The 21,618-nt window shown below is 43.4% G+C and overlaps 1 long non-coding RNA gene across 1 annotated transcript in view; it reads left to right on the top strand.

Moving 5' to 3' along the window:
* LOC137862032 (uncharacterized) overlaps positions 1 to 21,618 on the top strand; it is a 255,059-nt gene that overhangs the window by 217,347 nt on the left and 16,094 nt on the right. The window contains exon 3 of the long non-coding RNA XR_011100022.1: positions 1,287 to 1,400. This is a non-coding gene — a long non-coding RNA (uncharacterized lncRNA). The remainder of the gene's footprint in view (positions 1 to 1,286; positions 1,401 to 21,618) is intronic.

Raw genomic sequence — 21,618 nt, 5'->3', positions numbered from 1 at the left:
ACTGACAGGCTTCCTGCTTTTGTGTTTGTAAAGTTTTTATTAGCTCTCATAACTCTAACAATTGTTCTTCGGGATCTGTTTTGGCTCTGCCTTATCATGGTTTTACTTGGTTTCACTTGTTAGATTTATGCCCTTTTCCATTTTCATTGTTTGGAAACAACTTCCATTTTTCTGAAGGTATCTTTTATTTCAGAAAGCTTCCTTCTTCTGTTGTTTATGCTTAGCCCAAGCCTTGAATCAGAGCCGTTGCAGCTTTTCACTTGCAGTGCCTCGGACACGTCCGTGCCCCATGGTTGTGCCGCTGTGCACCACTCACTGTCAGCCAGGGTGAGACAGAGGCAGCACCATCAGCACACCCCTGCCCTCGGTTTGCAGGTTGCAATCTCTGCTGCAGACCAATCCCGTAATGATCCAAACATCAGCTGGCTTGGCTTTCTGTCTCAACCCCATGCTAGAGTCCTGCATGCTTTTTCCCCCTGCTGTCCAAGTGGTTAAACAAGACTCTGAAAGAAAGCAAATGGTAAAATGCATTCAAATGTATGGTTAGGTAGACAGAAGAGCAAAAAATTAAGAAGAGGGAAACTAGATGTCTGAAAGTCCCATTCGTAATTTCACAGCAACTGCAGAGGTGTGAGTGCAGCAAGAACACCAGGGAAATGGAAGAGGTCCCCTCCCTGCGGTCTCCTGCCGTGGCTGCTCCAGCACGTCCCACCTTCTGTGCAGTGATCCCTCCAGCTGCCTGAACTCTGCACTGGAAGTCATGCTTTCTTTGGGAAGCTGAAGGCTTGTCCTGAATCCAGTTGTTTCTCCTAACTCTTTCTCATATTTGTTTTCATTCCTTATGCACCTACTCCCCTGCTTGTTAGCAGTGCTGAGCTGTAGTGGTTAAAACAGAAAAATGAGACCAAAGAACTTCTCTCTTTGCTGACAGACAAGTCAGAGAAAGGCCTTGGTACAGGTAAACCTGTAGGTTTTCCATTGGCAAAGCCACATATGTGTAGCTGATGCGATTGTTCGTATATTAAGCCAGGCAGCTGGGAAGTGCACTGAAAAGTGAATGGGAAAGTGCAGCTCCCTGTTGCAAAATGTACCGATCGTATAAATGTGCTGTAGGTCAACCTGCAGTCACAGGAGAGGTAGAACAATAAGGACTGTTGACTGAATTTGAGCCAACACAAATAAAATATATTATTTACTCTGTGCTATGAACAAACTTGTGGTTATTTTGGTGTGTTATTCCAAAGTCTTCAGTATTCCTTATGTACTTCATATTCTTTCCTCTGCAGGTGCTGATCTGGAGAGTTCGTACCAGCTTTTTCCAGTCTGAATAGGAACCATCACTCCATCTCCACTCGCTGGTGCTGGATCTTGCTCCATTATCTTCACATTTCCATACTGAGGTAGGAAGATCTTCTATGACCTAATTTTCTTAAGCCTTGGAGAAGTCATTTTTGTGTTGGTGGCCCTCCTGGGATGTGTAATATAAATAACATGGATTAAAAGAGATGTGATTACATGTAATACAACCATGCGGTTCTCAAACAGAGATTTTAGAGTTCTTTGTGTCATTTATCCTCTGCCATTCTGGTGAGCAGCGATATTTGCTTGCTCTTTCTTCTAATGGCTGTATGTTGTGGGTTTTGTTTGTTTTTTGTTTTTTTATAAATGCTATGTGCTTCAAGCGTTTCTTTGCACCCGACTTGTTGGATGGTAATTTTACCTCCTCTTGTTTTCCATGTTGTAAGATGAATGAAAAGGTGTTTTTTGAACAAGACCATCCATAGCACATTGTTTTTTTTCTGGATGTCTTCAAGCTGGTACCTCATCAAGTTATAGCTCTATGGGGGCTTGTGAGTAACCATAGGGACTACTCTATTTAATTATTTATCTTGGTCATAACTGTTAGTTTCTATCATTAAAGAACAGGCCAAATGATTAGTATCCTTGGCTTAATCTTCTTAGCAAGAAAGCTGTCCCTTGAATTTCTGCCATAATCAAACAGTCATAAGGAAAAATGAGGAAAATAAGACTTCTGGCCTGTTTCATATTGCTTGTGAATTGTTGAAAACAAATCATATTCAGACGGTCTGTTTCAAGTCTTAAATATCCAGTTTTCCAAAGTTATGGTAAATGATGTGCTGGCAAAAAAAAAAAAAAAAAGAAAAAAACATGGTGAAAAAGCAACTTTCTCTTCTGACTAGTCTTGATGAGTCTCTCGACCTTCTCCGTTAGATTTGGCATTGAAAAAGTACCTATTGTCCAAATGTAGTAATTTCATTCAAAATTATTTTTTTGTGTAGCTAGAATTCACTGAGTCACTGTAAAGTACCTGTTTTTAATTTATCTGTATATCTTGAGTCAGAGAGTCATTCATAAAATCTGGGATACTCTGTAGTATCAAACTATCTTTGTGTAATACTGATAGCAATAGCGACATTAATGGTTGGTTTCGTGAAACACTTATCAGTATCCTCTATCTAGATTAAAAAATGGAAGGTGTAAGTTTGGATTTAGATTCTTTCCTTATTTACCTTTTTTTTTTTTTTTAATCCCTTGAGGAAGATTTCTCTCTTGCTTTCTTCATACGTTTCTATCTGAAGTATTTTGTTTACAACCTAAGTGCACACTTCAATTTCTTGAGAATCATCAGGCTTATAAATTAAATGGAAACCTTGGGAAGTTCTGCGATGTGCAAAGACATTCATTCTCTGCGTTCTTAAAATCTGAGAAGATCCCAAGTAAAGCGTCTACTTTGTCCTGTTTAGACAGGAAACTTTTCAGGCATTTGTATCCTTTGTGTGTGGTGTATGGCGGTCTTCAAATGTTGTAAACTGAATCCAAAGACCTGAGTGAGGAATGTTAACATTGAAAATCCACCTTCCCCAAGCTTAAACTAATATTCTTGACTTTGATCTGGGAATGAGAGAGAAAGAAAGATGAATCAGAGAAAGAACAGAAAAGCAGGCAGAAGGTAAGAGATGGAAGAGAAAGAAAGATAAAAAGAGGCTGAAATGGAGAAATTTTGAAACATTTCAGGAAGGTTACAGTGTGTGTTTTTTTTGTGCCTTTTTCACGCTATTATGTCTTGACTAATTTTGTTGTATTGAAAATACAATGCTAGAACATACTAGAACATACTAGGTAACTTTGTGGATGGTTGGTTTGGGCATCTCAGTTAAACTGCAGTGTTTGATTCTATGGAAGCAACATCTGTAAATACATATGGTGAAAAACAAGCCAGCCGTAAAGGATTAGTAGGGAAACACTTCACTGCAAGTGGAAGTAAGTCAGAAGAGTGTTTAATCTATAGTATGTGGGTATGCACAAACAGTGTTAAGCAAGCAGGTAGCTGTGTCCATGTTGTTACTGGAAATCACAATATTATGTCTAATTTAGTTGTAGGACAAATGTGTAGAAGTTGTATAGTTGCTGGAAATCAGGGTGCATATCCATTTTCACCGTATCCACTATTGTTTAGCTTTTTCTTAATTTTTAGAAACTTCCATTTTCAAGAAGTGCTTTTCCTCAGATGAGGTTCCAGTTTGAGCAAAACTGTGCAGTCTGTCAGGATGATAACAATTCAGTATTACAAATTTCTTTTACTAAGAATTATTTCTGAGCTACACTAACACTTACCAGTTAGGCTGAAGTTAGGCAAAGAGAAAGCCTTAAGAGAAAAAAAGTACTTCTAATTGTCCAGGTGGAAATTGGCTTTCATTTAGCTGAAGTTTAACATTTAAAAATTGTAGTATCGGTACAAGCAAGTGCAATTTTATTTTGCCAAAGGGTAGGATATTTTAAGACTCAATTGCCTCAAGAGGAGGCCTGTATTCCTAACCATCTTCAGAAAAGAAAAGCAGTAATTTTAGTTCTGTGAAGACCAAGCCATATCTGAGTAGAACAAGGCTCCGTTACCTTCACTTGCAAAAAGGAACTTGTGCGTGTTGTTCTCATATTTCCTTTGGATCTAAGACACACTTGGTCTTTAAACTGAAGGCTTTGATTTCTACCTAGAGTGGTGAGAAAAATACCATCGTTCATATTGCTGCTGTATTTGTCACAGATTTTATTACATTAGATTATTGGAATTACCTGTTTATTGGGTACTTGTTTGTCAGTAGGTGCTAAGAAAGTGGAGAAAGTAGGGCTGCTGCTGTATTTCAGCATACAAAGGGACATTTGTTAGTAATGCTCGTGGTTTCTGACACCGATGGGCTGCACCCTTCTGTATCACCTCCTGTTCCAGCACACAAGCAGGATCAGATCCTGCTTTCAAAGATTCCCTGAGCAGCAGAAAAGCTTGATTGGAATATTCTGTTTTCCAGGGCACGACCTCAGCCCGCTGCAGTTCCTATCAGATCCTGCACTAAAACACACCGTATTGCTGCCGTGACATCACTCCCATTGCACTTAGAGTGCTTGTTGTGGAAGCATCCAGGGAAAATCACAGTGCACATAGCATCCCCCCGCCTGCCAAAGGAAAGGTGGTACTTGGGAGTTTGATTCACCTCGGCGGGGCTGGTTTGCTTTGTGACCATGGCAACTGCTACATCCAGAGAAATTCATGCTTCCATATCAGAGGGCAGACAACATTTGCGCTGCAGCTTTCTCTTTGAGTGAGACAGTTTTATTTTGCAATCAGGCAGTGAAGCACATGCTCTGAATTGCAGGTTTTACTGACAGCAAGAAAAAGGTTGTGGAAAATCCATGTTTGTTTCCAGAGTCGGCAGGTACTGCCTAAAGTTTCTTCTGTTCTTTGGGGAGGTAAGAAACATCCAGAATTAGTGATGAACATCCCAAATAAGATATTGCTCCCCAAAGCCATATCCTTTCTATTTGCTAATATTTTTCCAGGTTTGTTCTTCAGTTTGTCTTGATCTTCTGGCATAAGACTATAACATGCTCTTAGTAACTTTCCTATATTTTATTTCAGTACTGAAAATAGAATAGGAACATACTTCTGGCTCATCATCTGAGTGATGTGCTGGCACATATGACAGAGTTCTCATATGATTTCCCAAAACACTTTTTTTTTTTTTTTTTGAACTGACACAGAGGCTCAGAAGCTTCTGGGCAAATAGGATTTTATTCTAGTGGCTCCAAAACTCTCTAGTCCCACATCATAAGCAGTACAGCAGTAGTTCGTAGGACTCATAACAAGCAGCAAACATTTCATCACTTTTTGCAGTGTTTGCAATTAAAAGATTGATTACAAGGATTTGTTGTAGTCAAGGATAATTTTTGAAGATTTTTAATGATTTCAGTGTGTTTGTCTAATTGTCAAGGCAGATGAAATTATATTGAGTAAGATCATGTCCTTAACATGTATAAAATTAGGCAGGTTTCCTTAAACATGAGCTGATTCTCTTGTTGTTTTCCTTAGTGGAAGATACAGGCATATGGCAGGTAATGAGAGGTTTTCTTCCAATTTCTCCAACAGATAGAATCTTTAATTTGTCTGTCTTCAAAACATTTAAGCTGTGGGCTCTTGACTGGTGTAAATCAGCATGACTCCACTGAAATTAGTGGAGATACCTCATTAGACACACACAACGTAAGAGGCTTTGCACACATCATCCAGTCTGCACTAAGAATATGGGAAAAAAGGGATCTGAAATACATTCTCCTTTATCTCTGCTAACATTCCTGCTTCCCAAAAGTATGTATTACCCAGGTCTTTAGACCCCAGACAATTCTTGTGACATTGGCACATTTTCAGTGATGCTGTATTCAGGTTTGTGCCATTAGATGTGAGCAACAGGGAGAGTGTCCCCGGGCTGTGCATTCTGTGTCCCTATTTCCAGTCCTCTAGAGTTAGAGAGAAACAAGCCTCAAACTTATGGACACTCAAACTACACGAGGAGCTCTGGGGCTGATCACATACTCCTCCTTTCCACATTCATATTCACATAAAAATCCTGTTGACATATGCCTCTGTGATATTTAAAGCACCCACACACCATTAAAAATAAATCATGCAATAGAGATTATTTCAAAATTTCCCTTATTTGATAGATTCTGATAAAAAGGCCATGCCTGGATTATATCTTTTTATTCTGCGCAACCATTGACAGTTTAACATCTGTAAAGCACGTTAAAAAAAAATAACCCTCCAGACAAAGGCACTTGAACAGGCGGGTGCCCGGCCTGCACCCCGCAGTGCCGCCAGGCTGCTGTGCCCTGCCCTGAGCCCTGGGGCGGGGGCTGCCCCGGCTCACAACATTTTCAAAATGGGAGGAATGATCTGAGTGATTTAAACGATTTTAAAAGTTTATGTTTACAGGCACCGAAGCTTTTTTTCCAATTTAAGTTAGTATAACAGCAGGAGTAGTAATTATGACATTAAGAGTGGCCAGAGCAGGAATTATTAAGATTTCTCTTTTTGGCCAGTTGCTGGCATTTTTTTTGAGTCTCTGTAAAGATAAAGCTACGACATCCGTACACAGACTACCTGCATTGTAGCAACTGTCTCATCGGAGCCCTGGCACTGGAAAGGACACTGCATGTGTCTGGGCATTTTCCAGGCTGCAGGATTTTCTTCTCTTCTGATCTCAGCACTGCAAGACCCCTCCTTTCAGCCTGAACACCGTTTAAATAGATCATTTGTTTTCATTACAGGTTTTTGCATCTCTACCTTTCATTCTCGTTAATGAATTTAGAGGGTCTGATTGGAAAATAAAAGCTGAATGCAAACAGAGACCGCGATCTGACAAAGGACACGGTTAAAGCTCTGGCAGGCTCTGCCGCACTGGCGGTAGAGAGGAGATGGCCATTTGCTGATTGCCTGGGGTTGACATGACTTGGTTAGTATGCTAATCTAGTCTTCTGCATTTAGCATTCAGATCAGGTCTGCGCAGAGCACGGCGCCGGGAAGGGGTGGCTGCCTGGCAGCACCGACCGCGCTCTGCAGCGATTGCATGAATACCCAAACCTTGTGTCTGCTGCCATGCGCTCTCCCCCTCTTGCACACCCTCTCCCCTCTCCTCCCCTCCCGCCCTCCCTGGTGCACACACACACGTACATACCATCCGAAAAGCTTCCTGCAAATGCTGAAAAATATGAAATGTGGAAAAGTCATGTATGATTGGCTCATTTCTCTGCCTCCGTGTCCCCACAGAATCCCACTTTAATAGACCATGTGTTTCTGCAGCTGGAGAAGCCCAGAATTTAATGTGCCAAAATTCAGCAATAATGAAGCAAGACGGAGTTTAACATCCAAAACAAAGAGATGGCATTATTGTAGCTCACTTACAACATAACAGTCACAAGGAGGTTTAAAATTCCCTCTATCCTCTCTCCCCACCCAACCTCATCCCAAGAGAAAACAAACATTTATTAAAATCCATTCGTTTAGGACAGCAGTCAGATGCCCAGGTGGGAAGGAAAGCTTGCTCCCGTTATTCCAGATAATTGTCACTTTTCCTGGGCGCTTGGAGGCAGGGAGGTGCAATCCCCCACCTGGAGTAAGGGGTTCCCAATTTCCAGAAATAAGGAAGGAATTGATTCCAGAGTCATTTCACATGATCAGGTCCAGCAGATCCTGCAGCCACAGGAGAACTTAATTCCTCGAGCTCCCTTTTCTTTGTTTTTGTAATGTCACAGCAGTTCTGGAGAGGCATATGGAGAATCATCAGCTTCTGCTTGCATTCAGAGGATTTCGGAAGTTGCATTTTCAGAGACCACATCAGATGTTGGTAAAAACGAGTCTCCATCCGACAAATAAGCAGACAAAGCTGTTTAACCTCTGAATTATAGCACAGCTCCATAGTTCTGTCTTCTGTTGTTTCATGCTCTAAGCAAACTGCTTCTTGCAGTTCTCCCTCCTGGTGCCAAGCACGTATTCCAGCTGCAGCTCAGCAGCACGGGGAAATTCCTTCCAAGTCCCCGGCAGAACAGTCGGCGCTTTCTCCGGAGCTGCAGGCTTGATTGTCCTTGATTATTTTATTTCTTTGGCTCTGATCCAAGATGTTTCCTGTCATCATTTCAGTGTCTTTTCTCATAATCCCTTTTCTAAACATCATCAACAATTAACTGATTCTCTCATATCTACAAACACATGCACACACACGCAGGCGCGCATGCACACACACTCCACTGAGTCTCATCAGTGTCTTTTTTGCCTTTAAGTATAAGAAATTACAGCTTCTCATTAGCTGAAGAGCATGTTTTGAAAGGCTTTGTGTTTACTCACTTTGCAAGTGATGCTGGCGCTTTTAATTATTCTCCTTTTGCATATCATAAGAGAGCAGGGAGCTGCTCCAGCCAGCCCGGACGAGACGCATTCCCAGGAAGGCAGGAGGAAGGAATCGTGTTTTACCTCACTGCTGCTGCTTTCTTCCTCTTCTGTCAGCCAGCCAAGGAATCCCCCCAATGCTCTTACGTAGCAGATACCAAAACTGTGAGTCACTTTTCGCTCCCAGAGCAATAAGTCCACCGCATCTGCGTGCGTTAACGGCAAGCACAAGGCTGGGAATTTCTCCAGGCTGCCAGCATGCCCCGGCACCAGTTTTCCAGTGGTGACTTTGTTTTTTCTGCTCTTGCTTTCTCTCCTCAGCTCCCTTGATTCTTCATTCTTCTTTATGCCTTCCCCATTTTCTTTCTTCCTTCCTCTCCATCCGTCTCCGTTGCTGGCAGCGGTAAGCCCAGAAAGATCTGGGTCCCTCTCGTCTTCTGTGGATTTTTTTTATGTGTAACTGCAGCAGCCTTTGGCTGCTCACTCTGCCAGGTTGGATCACCAAAGACACACGACTCGCTCACAATGAATAATCAATACAGATATTGATCTGCGGAAAATGTTTGTAAATTCCTGAAAGGGGAATCAGGAACGCGGGACAGGGAGGCTTGTGGGGGACGACAGGGTGTTTCGGGCAGCGGCTGCCGGCAGAGCTGGGTCCGGAGCCCGTGTCCTGCCGCCTCCGAGGTGACGGGTGCTGGAATGCGTGCGCGGGCGGGCGGGCGTGGGGGCTTCTGTATTTTCATTTCTCTACAGCTGCTTCCTCCGAAGAATCAGGAGGCGAGCAGCTGAGAGGCCCCGCCAGTGCCATGCCTTGGCTGCGGTCCAGCACTGTTTTGTTTCCATCATCACACGCCACTTTTGAATTTGCATAAATACAAGGGTTATTTTCTGTTGTGTCTCCCGTAAGATTTAAAAAGATGGAAAAGTATTTATGTGAGGAGGGATTGCTGTCTCTAGTCATCACTTTCAGAATTTGCTTTCAAACCCATATGTTTGAAAGAAAGGGAGGTAGAAAGGAAAATAAAGGGCAATAAGAAGGACATGGAGAAGACTGAAAAGGTGCTTAAACATGGAAGAGCGTTAGAATGCAAAACGAGTTCTCCAGCAGGAGCCTACGAGTGCTGCCGTGTGCCAGCACGGGTACCCAGCCCGGTCAGACCCCTCCGGCCGGGGCCCTGCCCCTTGTCCCTGGGAGTGGGTGCAGGCTGGCCGGGAGGCGGTGAGGAGCGATCGGGGAGCACGAGGCTCCCTCAGAGCTGCAGTCGGGTCCCAGGAGCAGCCTGGCCCCTGGCCCCTTCCTCGGAGCCACCTCCCGCTGCCCCTGTGCCGGCCTGCCCAGCATCGGAGCACGTTGCAGGTGGCACCAGCCCACCCTTGCTAGCCCTACCCTGCCTGCAGGCAGCTACTTCTCTCGTGGCATTTGCCTGTGTTTCTCCCATCTCCGTCCCTCTGGCTTCCTGTTTTTCTGGGGAATGGCACCTACCAAAGGTGTCCAGGTAGGCAGTATTAGGGCCACTCTCTAATTTAGTGGCCAGCAGTGCAGACCCCAGGGACACTGCTGGGTGCCTGCTCAAGTCCCTCAGGTTGCCACCCCCTGCAAGCTGGGTGCCTGCTTCAGGGGAGCCTGTGGTGCCAGCTACCAAAAGCAGCGAGCGGGGCCACTCTGACAGCCTGCAGCCTCCCCAGGCTTACACGTGGGGCCTGCGCCCCCGGCACCCCCCGTGCCACAGGGCCACAGGTCGTGTCCCTCTGGCTGCCCAGAAGCTGCAGCGCCGGGGCCGTGCGTGGTGACCTCTGCGATAGCAATCGCAGGAGAGACCTCGGCACGAGGAGCCCATTCGGCGCCTCCTTCCCGAGAGCAGCTGCTTGCTTTATCAGCCCGCGCCAGCCGCGGGGAGGCTGATCTTGCTCATTCTCTCTCCAGCTTCTGATTAGCTCCTGCAATCCAATTAGCAGAGGCATTTATATCACAAGGGGCTGAGGTGCCCCTGCTCATCACAGCAGCTCAGAGCCAGTCATAAATTCTACCGACACGACATCTTTGCTGTGACACGGATTAATTACGGCTCTGGGCCTCCAAAGCGGGTTTGCAGAGGAAGGTGCACACAGATGTAGGAATTTAGAGGAGGCACCGCAGGACGGGCCTCCTGCCATGGCACCGGCCGAGGGCCTGGGAGCCAGGCGGGCGGCACGAGCACTCGGTTATCTGAGCCAAGAACACGGAGCTTGGCTGGGGCACGTCATGAATTCTGCCCCCATGACCACAAGGAGAAATTCTTCATAATGTTTCTTTGTATGCTGCAGTGCAGATGCTGAAAGCGAAGCTTAGGAGAGCCGTAATAAAATTGTATCTTCCCACTCGAGATGTTGCAGGCCATCGCCAGCGGCACGGGGAGGCCCTGAGCCTTCAGGAGGGCTCAGCCTGGCAGAAACGGGCACTTGCTCACACGGGAACGTCCTCGTTCTCTGTGGTTTTCCCAGGAGCTCCTTCACGTAGCATTCGCCTTTTTTGATACTGTTCTCCAGAAATAGTCAGTTTTTGGTATCACTTTTCCTCTCTTGGGGCAGTACTTCTGGCTTGTATTCCTCAGGCTGTTGTGCCAGTTGCACTGGAGGTGGTGATTTGTGAAATGGTGCAAGAGCAGGTTGGACACAGGCCATAAAACACCCAGGAGAATGAGAGGCAATGCCGACCATTGTCTGTTTTCACAGCTCTTTGTGGCTCCTTGAAGCTCTGACACCCGTCTGTGTATCCCTGGCACTGTCACCTGACAGTTCACTGGAGTATCAGCTACTCGTTAGCTACCTGAGCACTTACCCATTTATAAAGTCTACTTAGCTGTTAATTTGGATATGTATTGGTCACAGTCTGGTGACCTGTGAGACTGTACAGGGATCTGATCTGTTGTTTTTTTTCCCAGTCTTACAACAGTTTAACAATTCATCTAAGTTATCTATCCATCACTCCGTTCTTAATTTATGCACCAGTCGGTGCCATCATATCTGTTGGTTTTTTTGTTTGTTTGTTTCTATGCATTTATACTTTTACCTATTATTGTACTATGATTACTTCAGAAGTCCATAAAACTTCCTTTTAAGTGCACGAGTAAAGAGGAATTTTAAATAAATAAGGATGCATATTAAACTTAGTGTCATGTCAGCTCCATTTGATCTGCTGACAGATCTGTGCAAGCAAATATAGTTCCTGCTGATAGAAGGTTGTCTTTTTGTTTTGTTTTGTTTTTAACTGGGTGAAGGTAGGTTTAGCCAAAATAGAACACTGCAAATGAAACAGTTGCTCTTCTAGTAAAAGAAAATGTTTTCTAATCTTTCAAAGCAAAAAATCTTTTTACTCTTGTATAATAACAAATCTTGCCTTTACTGACCAAGTCAGACAAAAGACCTCATTAACTCAGCTGGCATCTCCAAGTACCAATGGCTGTAGCCTGGTGCTAGACAAATTCAGACAGGAAATAAGTTGTGTGTTTATAAGAGAAGGCTGGTAATTAGCCAACCCACTAATGCACCTCACAGATTCAGCTGAGGTCCTTATATTAAGACTTATGATTTTTGTTACCTATAATTTGTTATTGAAAAAAAAAAGCTGTAACAGCAGTTTCGTTTCTAAATTTTGGGATGAAATCATTAGACCATAAGATCACAGCATTCCCACTGACCCTAAAATCAGTACGTCTGTAATTCTCAAACAGAGTTGAATTTGGTCCCATTTCAGATTTCCTTGGCTTTTGTCATTTTTGAATCACACTCCCAATGTGTCATCGCTTTGGTAAGATTGCTATTGCTAAATGTTTATTTTCCTAAGGTCAGAGCTGACTTTTCATTACGTTACTGTGCAATTTGACTTCTAATACGGCTTTCTTCCATGTTTTAGTTGACCATAAAACTATGCTGGTATGATCTCTTTTTAGCAAAACTCTGACAGAGTCTTCCTGCCCGGTCAGAGTAAAATGGCAAAATAACCTTCTAGAGTAACTTTTTTGTAGCTATTTTCTTTATTAAAGCTGGCATATCTTCTTTCTTCTTCCCCTCACAAATTGTCATTTAAACAAAGCTGATGAAACACATATACACAAACACTTTCTTCATTTTTTCCAGACCTACTTGAAACAGATCAAGTGTTTTATTTTGTTCCTCTGTGTTGTCTATTTTAATATTTTTGTTTCAAGTTTGCTTTTTGTTGCAACTTTTCATGTAATTTGTCACATTGCCCTATATGTTCTATGCCTAAATGAGCAATTTAACTGCACGCGTTGAAAACAGTTGAAGAGCACTGCAGCACTTTTTAACAACTTTGATGCTTTTTTAATGGAAAGAGGAGATTTAAAAACAATACGTGAATGATATCAAAGTAGAATCCTCAGAAATCCTGTTTACAAAAAAAAAAAAAAAAATTGGTTTTAGCCCAATTTGAGATCAAAGAATACCGTAAGTGTTCTGTGAAGTGGGAGTTCTCCCTTTTGGCCAGTATAATGTTTTGCACCTCCTGCCTGGTTAGATGCTCTTTAACACCTCCTTGCTGTCATGTGGGCAGCCCTCTCTCAGCCAAAGTCCTCTGCATGGCACTGGCGCATGTGAAAACAACCTTGTTGGGCCAGACAGCAGGTCTTACTAAGGCACTTTATTATTACTTTTCTGGATGGGTTTACTGAATGTTCTGATACAAGCCCATGCTTGAGAAGAATCATGGAAACCACTTAATTTTAAGAGATATTTTATGCAGTGAAATTGAAAACATTCATCCTGTTTCTGCTCCTTCAGATGCCTCAGTCACCAAGAGGCAATTCTCAAAGCGTGCTGAGAAATTCCAGCAGAAGAGCATTGTGCTGCCCGGCGACTACCAGGATCGGTACAGCCAGGGCGTCAGGAGGCAGGCGTGTAGCAGAGCAAATTCTTCCAGAGAGCTGTGAGGTTTTGTCCCTGCCTTCATGCATGAACTATCAAGTGAGGAAGAAGTTATTTAAAGCTAAAGCTCTTTAACATTCTGTTTTCTCTGGAAGAGCTCATTTCAGCTGCCATGCAGTGCCTTATCTAGGCTGGCGCTGGTAGTGGTGCAGGCTGCTGTAGATCTGTTCAGCTCCATCCGCACGGGGTGGCTCACCCTGCAATGGGATTCACGGCCTGGCTGCTCTGCGAGGAGAACAGGCAAATGCCAGCATGGCTTCAGAGATGAGGAAACCCTTCTGCTGCTGCTCACTGTTCCACTGTGTTTTCACCTGTGTTGCATTTGCTTTATATCCTTCTCATGGGAAACTTCATGCTCTCAGCCTTAAAAAGACAAAACTTGGCTAATTTCTTCTCTGTTTAATGTCATTCCTGTATCAGCCTCCCACTGCTGTTTCCTAGATTTCAGTCCAGAAAAGCACTCTCCAGACTTCACGTTGTCAGCACCCATCTGGTGTGAAGATGTAAAATCTGTATCACTCTTCAGTTTGTCTCCAGCGCCTGAGGGAGGTGGAACTTGACCTACATCTCAATTTGCTCTCATGTTGCTTAGTCAGTAAAGAAAGTGTTCTCTTTCTTGATAGGTGACTTTATTCTTTTATAAAATTGTCCTGCATGAATTCTTCTTGAAAATTACAGTTTAGAGGGAGTATTGTCAAAAATTCTGTCTCTCTCTCTACTTTATTATCCCCTCATTTTTTTTGTCATTTAACTCCAATTATGGGATGCTAAGTGCTTTTGGAAATTTCATTGTTAATATCTTCTTACAGTGCTATTAACGTAAATCAACGTTAATAGTGTCCCAGCAAGTGTAAAAGCAATCAAAAATTCAGTACTCACGAATCATTCTGTAATTTCAGCATAAAATGTTAATAGAAATAAAATCCAATACCATAAAATATCGGCAAATTCAACTTTAAATACATGTGATGAATGACTTTACCATTCTGCAGCATCCCATGGACTTCTGCAGTGTGAAACCTTTCACTGGTGAAGGTCTGTACATACAACTCCCTTCTCCATCCCCAGTACGCCTCGTGCATGGGATTATACTTCTCCGGAACTTAAAACTCCATCTTCACTTACAGTGAAGTGGCATCTGTATCCAGGTTTTTAGTGGCAATCAGCAGGATCGCTAGGAATCTGTTAACATATCAACTAACAGAAACTCGCTGCTTTTTTACCGTGATCTTGAAGAGCTTCAGCTGCATTACATTTTATTGAGGTTGGGATTTTCTTTCAGGCAAATCTTTTAAATCAGAATTTAGATTGTGAAGACCCATCAGTTATTTAAAGGAAGCAGTTAACAGAATGGTATAGATTTATCATGAAATACAACTGTTGGCCTGAAATTTCAAATTAAAAGTAACATTGAAAAGAAGAAATATCCCCAAAATGATACGTGAACAATTGTTAGGTGTTCAACCTGTAATTTATTACCCCATCTGAAATCTTTTGATTTAATTATTTATTTTTATTCACTTACTTAAATAGATTTGTGTACTTTTAAAAGATGTTTAAGAACCCTTTACTGATAGGGCTACAGGCAACACAGGGTTACTCTCGAGTTGCTACATTGCTAGTTATGGAGCACATACAGGTCTGAGATTTCTGTGATCACAGAAGAAAAAAGCTACCGCGAGATACCTATAAAAAGAGTTTATATGAGAAAAGATCTCCTGGTCAATATGTAGATACCTTTTCAGCCCTTACTTTACCTTAGCTTACTCCCCCCTTATCTCCGTGTAATGTCCATGTCACCAGTTTTTGGATTGGTCTCTTTCTGCTCTCCTGCGTTTGTTTCTTCTTTCTCCTCTAGTTTCCTATGAGATTTCTTACTTGTAGATTCCTACAGTATAGCCATACAGTAGGGTTTTATAGGTCCTTTAAAGTCTGTATGGGTTTTCTGTGATATTTATAAATACAACATGTTAAGAAAGTTAAGGTATCTCATACAGGTATCAGCTGCTAAAGTGTTCTGTCATCACCGTCTTTGTGCCCGTCCACACAAGCGTCAGACACAAGAGAAATTTGGAACATTTCAGTTATTCCAGTTTGAACACATGGGGCCGTGAACAATTGGTTAAAGTATATGTCTAAAAATTCAGGCTGTCTCAGGTTTTGGATCCTCATAACTTTTATTATTATTATTATTTTTTAATCCAGAACTTATTAAAAAAATGCATTAAATAAAGCAAAACTGAATTTTTGTAAGGATTACTTTAATTCTTGCGAGACAGCAGAATTATCAACATCATTGATGACTTGGACATTCACGGTCATTACATTTCCGTAAACAAATGACCAGCAGGTCAGCTAACTCAGAAATCATCCAAACCATGCAAAACTAACTAAAATTGCTGTGTCTGCAGCTGGCACAAGTGGTGTGGGTATTTCTGTGCCTCAGTGCCACACATCTGCTTGTATGATGTGTCTGTGCCCAGCAGTGCCAGCTTTCATGCCCCGTGCCCTAGCGAGCTGAAACACAAAGCAGCTGAGCCAGAGGAGGGGCTGTATGCCCTTTTAGTTCATACCATACGTTAGTTGTGTTTGCTATGCAGAATAATGTTAAACAAAGCAAAACCACCTGGAAATAATTCACTTAGACATCTGCAGCAAGCTGCCACCAGCAGGCAGGGGCTGGCCCGAGCTCTGTCCCGTCAGCCAGGCAGCACCGGGCTCGAGTGCTGTGAATTCGGTGGGCAGTGACGAGTGTGGTTATCACACCCGGCTTCAGCAAAATCATTTTCAGCACCTGAAATAACATGTAACCTAGTCTGTAAATGCTTGGTATTATTTATTGCTGCATTTCATATGACATTTTTCTTTTTGAAATAAATCTTTGAAATCAAAGGCTTTTTTTTTGCTGGCATAGCTGTACGATTTTTCTTTGAATTCAGTGGACATTGGATCAGCCTTTAAAGAGGGGAAGCTGTAGTTAGGATTAATGGCTTGAAACCTGCAAAAGCACTTTCTTTGGGGTTTCATTTTAAAATCTTCCTGAGATCTAGGTTCTTAAGACACTGGGTTAAAACTTCTAACATTTCCTTTGGTTCCTCTTCCCCTTTTCTTATCTTCTTATAAAATGGAAAGTTACTCATCCGGGTAATTTTCAGTGTGAGACTGCCAGTGGAGTCCCACTGGGATAAGCACAGGCAGGAACAACGAGCGTAGGATCCTGCTGTGCATTTTACTGTGCCAGGACTTGAGAATTGCGTGGCTCCTAATGGAGTGATATGACATATCTTGTCATTCCATTTTCCAAAGTAAGTCAGACTTTGTCCTTGCCATGTGTCAATGGTCTGGGCTTAAGTTACTACTTCTGCACCTGCTTCGTGCAGATTCTGATCTCCACCTCAGTTGTTGAAGACTGTAGTATGATAAGAATAGCAAGAGAAAAACAGTAATATGTTCAGCCACCTTTTCCAGAGACACAGGTACAGTTCAATGACTTCAGCTAAGTTTCAGTGCTGAGGGATCATTCCACATCTAACAAAACGTACCAGCAAGGCCTTGCCGAGGTGTTGGAAACCCCCAGCTTTGCCATTAAGTGGTAGAAACTTCATTCTACAGCAGAGGCACTGCAGAGAGACAGGCTCTGTAGATAGACGTCCAAGGTGCCAAATGCTGTTCTCCGTTTTATGGGAATCTCAGATTCTTCATTTCTCCTGACTAGAACAAAGAGCAGAGGCTTGCCAACAACTTGTACGTTTGTATTCATTAAAATGGAGAGTCAGGGAGAACCCTGAAAAAAATAATATTTACAGGGTATTTACGAAGAAAAATTCACAATATTCAGTGAAATAATGTGTGTTTAATATCAGATCAGGAAAATACAAATGTGAGAAGTGGAAGAAGAGTTCTCACAGTAGTTCAGCAGTGCGGTCCTCTGCCTTAGACCTGCCCCAAACCAAGGTTGGCATGTTCCTTTGGAAGGGATGATTGCAGAAATAACAAAGCCAGAGAGAAGGTCTTAGCATCAGTAGTTGCACTTCTTTGGGGTCTCATCCTGTGCTGCCTCCTCTGAGAAAACTACTGTGATGACTCAGAGAACAGCCCCGGGAGATCCAAGTAAGTGTTAATTATGAAGATTGCACATACTTAATGGGTGTTGGTGAGGAACTGAATTCTTGCAGTCAAAATGCAGATCTGTGAACTCTTTCTAGTAGCATGTTGAGAAAAATGGTATTTTTCCAAATATTTCACCGTTTTCCAGTCTGCTCTTGTCTCTTGTTAATAATTGAAGGCTTTAAGTGGTGTTCAACTTTTATTTTTAAAAATTCTCGATGCCCCTCCAGGCTCTCAGAGTGGAAGAGCTGTGAAATTCCTTTGTCAGAAGTAACCGGGAGGTGGGGTGGAAAGCCTCCGGACCGAGCCAGAGCTGCGTGAAGCGCTGTGCCGGGGGTGCAGGATGCGGCCCAGGGCTGGGCCCTCCCGGGGGGCTCTGCGCGCTCTGCGTCCCTCCATAAACAAGAAGGCGCATCGGGGCTTTAAGCACAGGAGATCACCATATTACAAGGAAGCAAAAGAAACAATCTTTAATCCTTTCAAAGCCCAATAATATTATGTATATTGACTGAAGCCCTACGGAGTGGGCCTGACAGGGCTTTTTCATTACTGCGGTTCGTTGTAGCCTAGCTACCTTTGAAAAGTAACCAATATCGAGAGCCACTTGACATTTGCAAAGGATTATGGGTGTCCTCTCTATCTCTTCTCAAGTTCCCAAATTTACAATGGTCTTAATTTAAAAGTTAAGCCGAGGGATCAGTTGCTTAGTCTGGTGCTGGGCTGCCCTTTAAAAAAAGAAAAAAGAGCGCATACGTGTGCCTGTGCGGAGGGTGGAAAGGTGGGTAATAAACCGTGTGCGCCGACGTGACCGGGCTTCAGCCTTTGGATCCGATTGGCGGTGTTTAATTGTGCAAAAGGTATCTGCGGCAGAATCAGAGGGAGAGAAGTGGACAGTTTCATTCCTGCAGGTGTAGCTAAAGTGCACGGAGCAGCAGCAGCTGGTAATGAGTTGGTGAAAATGAAAAAGGGACATAAGTAGCTTCTTTAGCAAATCCCCTGGAAATGACATGGAGCCTCTGGGATCGATAGGATCGATCCATCCAGAGGCTGCAGGCTCCTCATCCAACTGCCAGCCTCTCTCTCAGCACAAGGAAAACCCTAATGGTATTATCAGCAGAACTCACAGAAAAGCTACAGGGGGAAAGGGCCGCCTGTGGGGAGCCCCCCGGGCGCAGCGTGGCTGCAGCCAGCGGCACGAGGCAGCGCGACCTTCCATGGCCACCCGGCTGAGTGGGTGCCTGCTGGGGAGGCCTCGGTGCAGCCATGGCCCTAAGTAAGGCAACCGCTCACCACAGGAGTAAGTGGCGAGTCGGGCAGCCTGCAGTGCCTTGGTGTCTGCCTCCCAGCACACCCAGCTCCACTTATCCCGCTGGAGCAGAAGGTTCCCCTGGGGGTGCCAAGGACTGCCTCGAGCTGGAGCTGGGGCTCCTCAGCAGCAGCCCCAGCCCAGGCCTCGCTGGTCCCCCCGGCAGCTCTGGCCGGGATGAGAAGCCCACAGGACACTGGAGCAATGGCGGGGGGGCTGCGCGCCACCCACAGCTGCCTGCCAGCTGCCCATGTGGTTTGGGTTCGTGCCTCGCATGCGGTGCAGCTGTGGGATTTGGGTTTGCCTCTGCCTTCCCGGCAGGCGGGGGAGCGGGACCCAGCCCGCCACGCACGTGCTGAGGGGAGCGGGGCTGCGGAGGGGAAGGAGGCGCCGGGCGTGCGGAGGGTTTCTGACGAGCTGTTGGCCTTCCTCCCATCATGTATGCGCTGTCATCAGCCCTGTTGTGATTACGATTTGATCTATAACACTTTATGAGGCTTGTGTAATTAGTTTCATGTTCTTAATCTGTAGCATCAACTGAACTTTTTAATTCAGTGTTTCTGGTTAGGCTCTAAATTGCCTCCTCATATAGGAAGCATTTCAGCACTCAAGTTAATAATCAGTTGTGCTGCTAAGTCTTTTCTGTCTTGAAGTGAAGCAATCCTCAAAACCGTGCTGCTGTACCTTCTCGTGAGTTCTTTAGAAATGTGATGAGAGTGCTTTTACTCTGGGAAAAGCGACCTTAAAACTCACAGTCCCATACATAAGCTTAAGGGGCCTTTCCTTAAAGAACTCAAAATTTCTTTGTTCACCTTTCTGTAATCATATTGGAAAAGTGGAGCAATCAATTGGTTTTATTACATCTGTCCCGGAAAGTGTGTGTGCAAAATTCACAGATCCTGTAGCATCAGATGGCTCCGTGTGATTATTTCCACGCGCAGGGTTCATGGCGTGGGAGAAGGCTGTGGGGGGCTCAGGCTGTGTGATGGCATGGTGTGGGTCACCCACCGCCTGTCGTCTTCTTTAGAAAGTCTGCTCTGGGTCCTCGGCTGCAGCGTGGGTCCTGCACTAGGTACCACTCGGAACAAAGAAAGAGAACCATTCGGACATTTATTGGCTTTTTTCTTTAAGAAACGGTATTAAAACTAAACTCTTTTAAGAGTTGTATTGATGTAGCTATGTGCTTTACATACACACTCTGAGAAACAGATGTAAGAATATTTATTTTATCTACTGGAAAGTTTGCCAGCTTGTGAAACGCCCTGATTCTCAGGAGCTACAAGCATCACTGCTTCCACAGAATCAATTAAACTAACATCAGCTTAGCATTTCTGAATAACGGATCTAGGAGGACTTATAGTTGTTCGTATATGACCTTTGTAGCAAGATCATAAATTTTGAAATACAAGGGTTGAGGACTATGAAATGAATAGGGATAGATAAGCCATTTCAAATTCATGAACTATTTAAATGAACATGCATTGCTAACAAATATGTTGTTTGAAACATTTCAGTAATTTTGGATGTATTTTTCTTTCTCTTCATACTGAGCTACATTGATAGATTCTCATAAACAATATTGATAACTGAAATATTTACTGTTTTGCAGGGTTTAGGATATACACCTAGATGTACTTACTAACATAGCCATTTCTTTTCATTTTGGTGATTGTCTAATGTGATTGTCCTTTCGAAAAGGACGAGACCCTGTCAACAAAGTCGGTGTTGCTGGACTGTTAACACAGGAAAACCTCACTGAGAGCAGCTCGCGGCACGCTCCCTGCAGGCAGCAGAATGGGCCTTGGGTGTGAGGAGTCGCAGGGGTGTATGGAAGGGCAGCCTGGCAAGGAGGCAGGCAGTGTCTGTCAGAAACCTTCTGGGACGCCTCACAAGACATGCCTAAACTAACACACTCCCACCAAGGGTTCCATGTCTGACAAGTCTCATGAGAAGTGTTACACTGGAAAATTTCCAACTGATGTTGCAGCTGTGTTCAGCTCCAGGTTGGAACTGTGCACCAGGTATGGGTATGCCTCACGCTAACGAGAGTTAAAGATTGGTAATAAAAAGACCATTGATTTTGACAAGATCATTCCATAGCAATAAAAATGAGGACAATATATAGACATTGTAATCTCTCTGAGTGTATGAAAATTCAAATGAATTTTGGTACCCTCTAAACAACGTGATCTCTAAACAACAGCAAGGCAGGAGCTCCAGAGCAAAGTGTTCTGCTTTGTTTCTACAACTTGCTGCCATGAACTGTCTATTCCTCTAAGCCTGGGGAGGGAAATAAGATGAAAGATGCTGTGGAAGAGCTAAATAGAAACTATCTTTTGAAACAGAGTGAGAGCAGAGCTTTGTTGATAATTCTGTTTCTCTTAGTTTAATAATCATCTTCTTTATTGTTGTCATGTTGTCAGTTTGCTGGCAATACAAATGAGGTCGTGTCGAGATATCCCACCTTCTTTTAGTCTTATGTTAGAAGAAAACAACCTCTCATGACAAGTGCTTAATTTGGAAAACAATAAACAAAATATTTCCTTTTAAATCAGAATGCATACTTTGGATAAATATCACCTTTCCAGGCCTACTCTCAGCTTTGCTGGTTTGGTTTTGGTTTGATGTCTTCTCCTGCTCATGCTACAGCAGCCGTGGCTAGCTGGACGTGTCTCACAATGGTAATGCTGGCAGCTAAGTCACATCGCCAGATTTCGTGCCAGGGTGATCATTTTGTGCTGTACCACTCATTCTTCATCTATAGACAGTAAACGATTTAGATGGAGCAACATGATTCTAAAACTTGCTGGATGATTTAGGTTTTAGTTGAAATTTATTTCTACAAATTAGTATGGGCTTTATCCATCAGGCATAGAAGTTCAATTCTACATTTATCATGAAAGTTTAAAAATACATTCTAGGTGTCATAAGCGGATACAAATCTCTGCACACATTATCAGGTAACACCAGCTAAGTTTTCTCCTGTATGTAACTTGCAAGTACACAACAAATCTAAATCTAGTAATTAGCAGGACTTCTTTTAAAA

This window comes from Anas acuta, chromosome 10 (assembly GCF_963932015.1).
Source record: "Anas acuta chromosome 10, bAnaAcu1.1, whole genome shotgun sequence".
Taxonomy (NCBI): Eukaryota; Metazoa; Chordata; class Aves; order Anseriformes; family Anatidae; genus Anas; species Anas acuta.
This window is presented reverse-complemented; position numbering and strand designations above follow the sequence as displayed.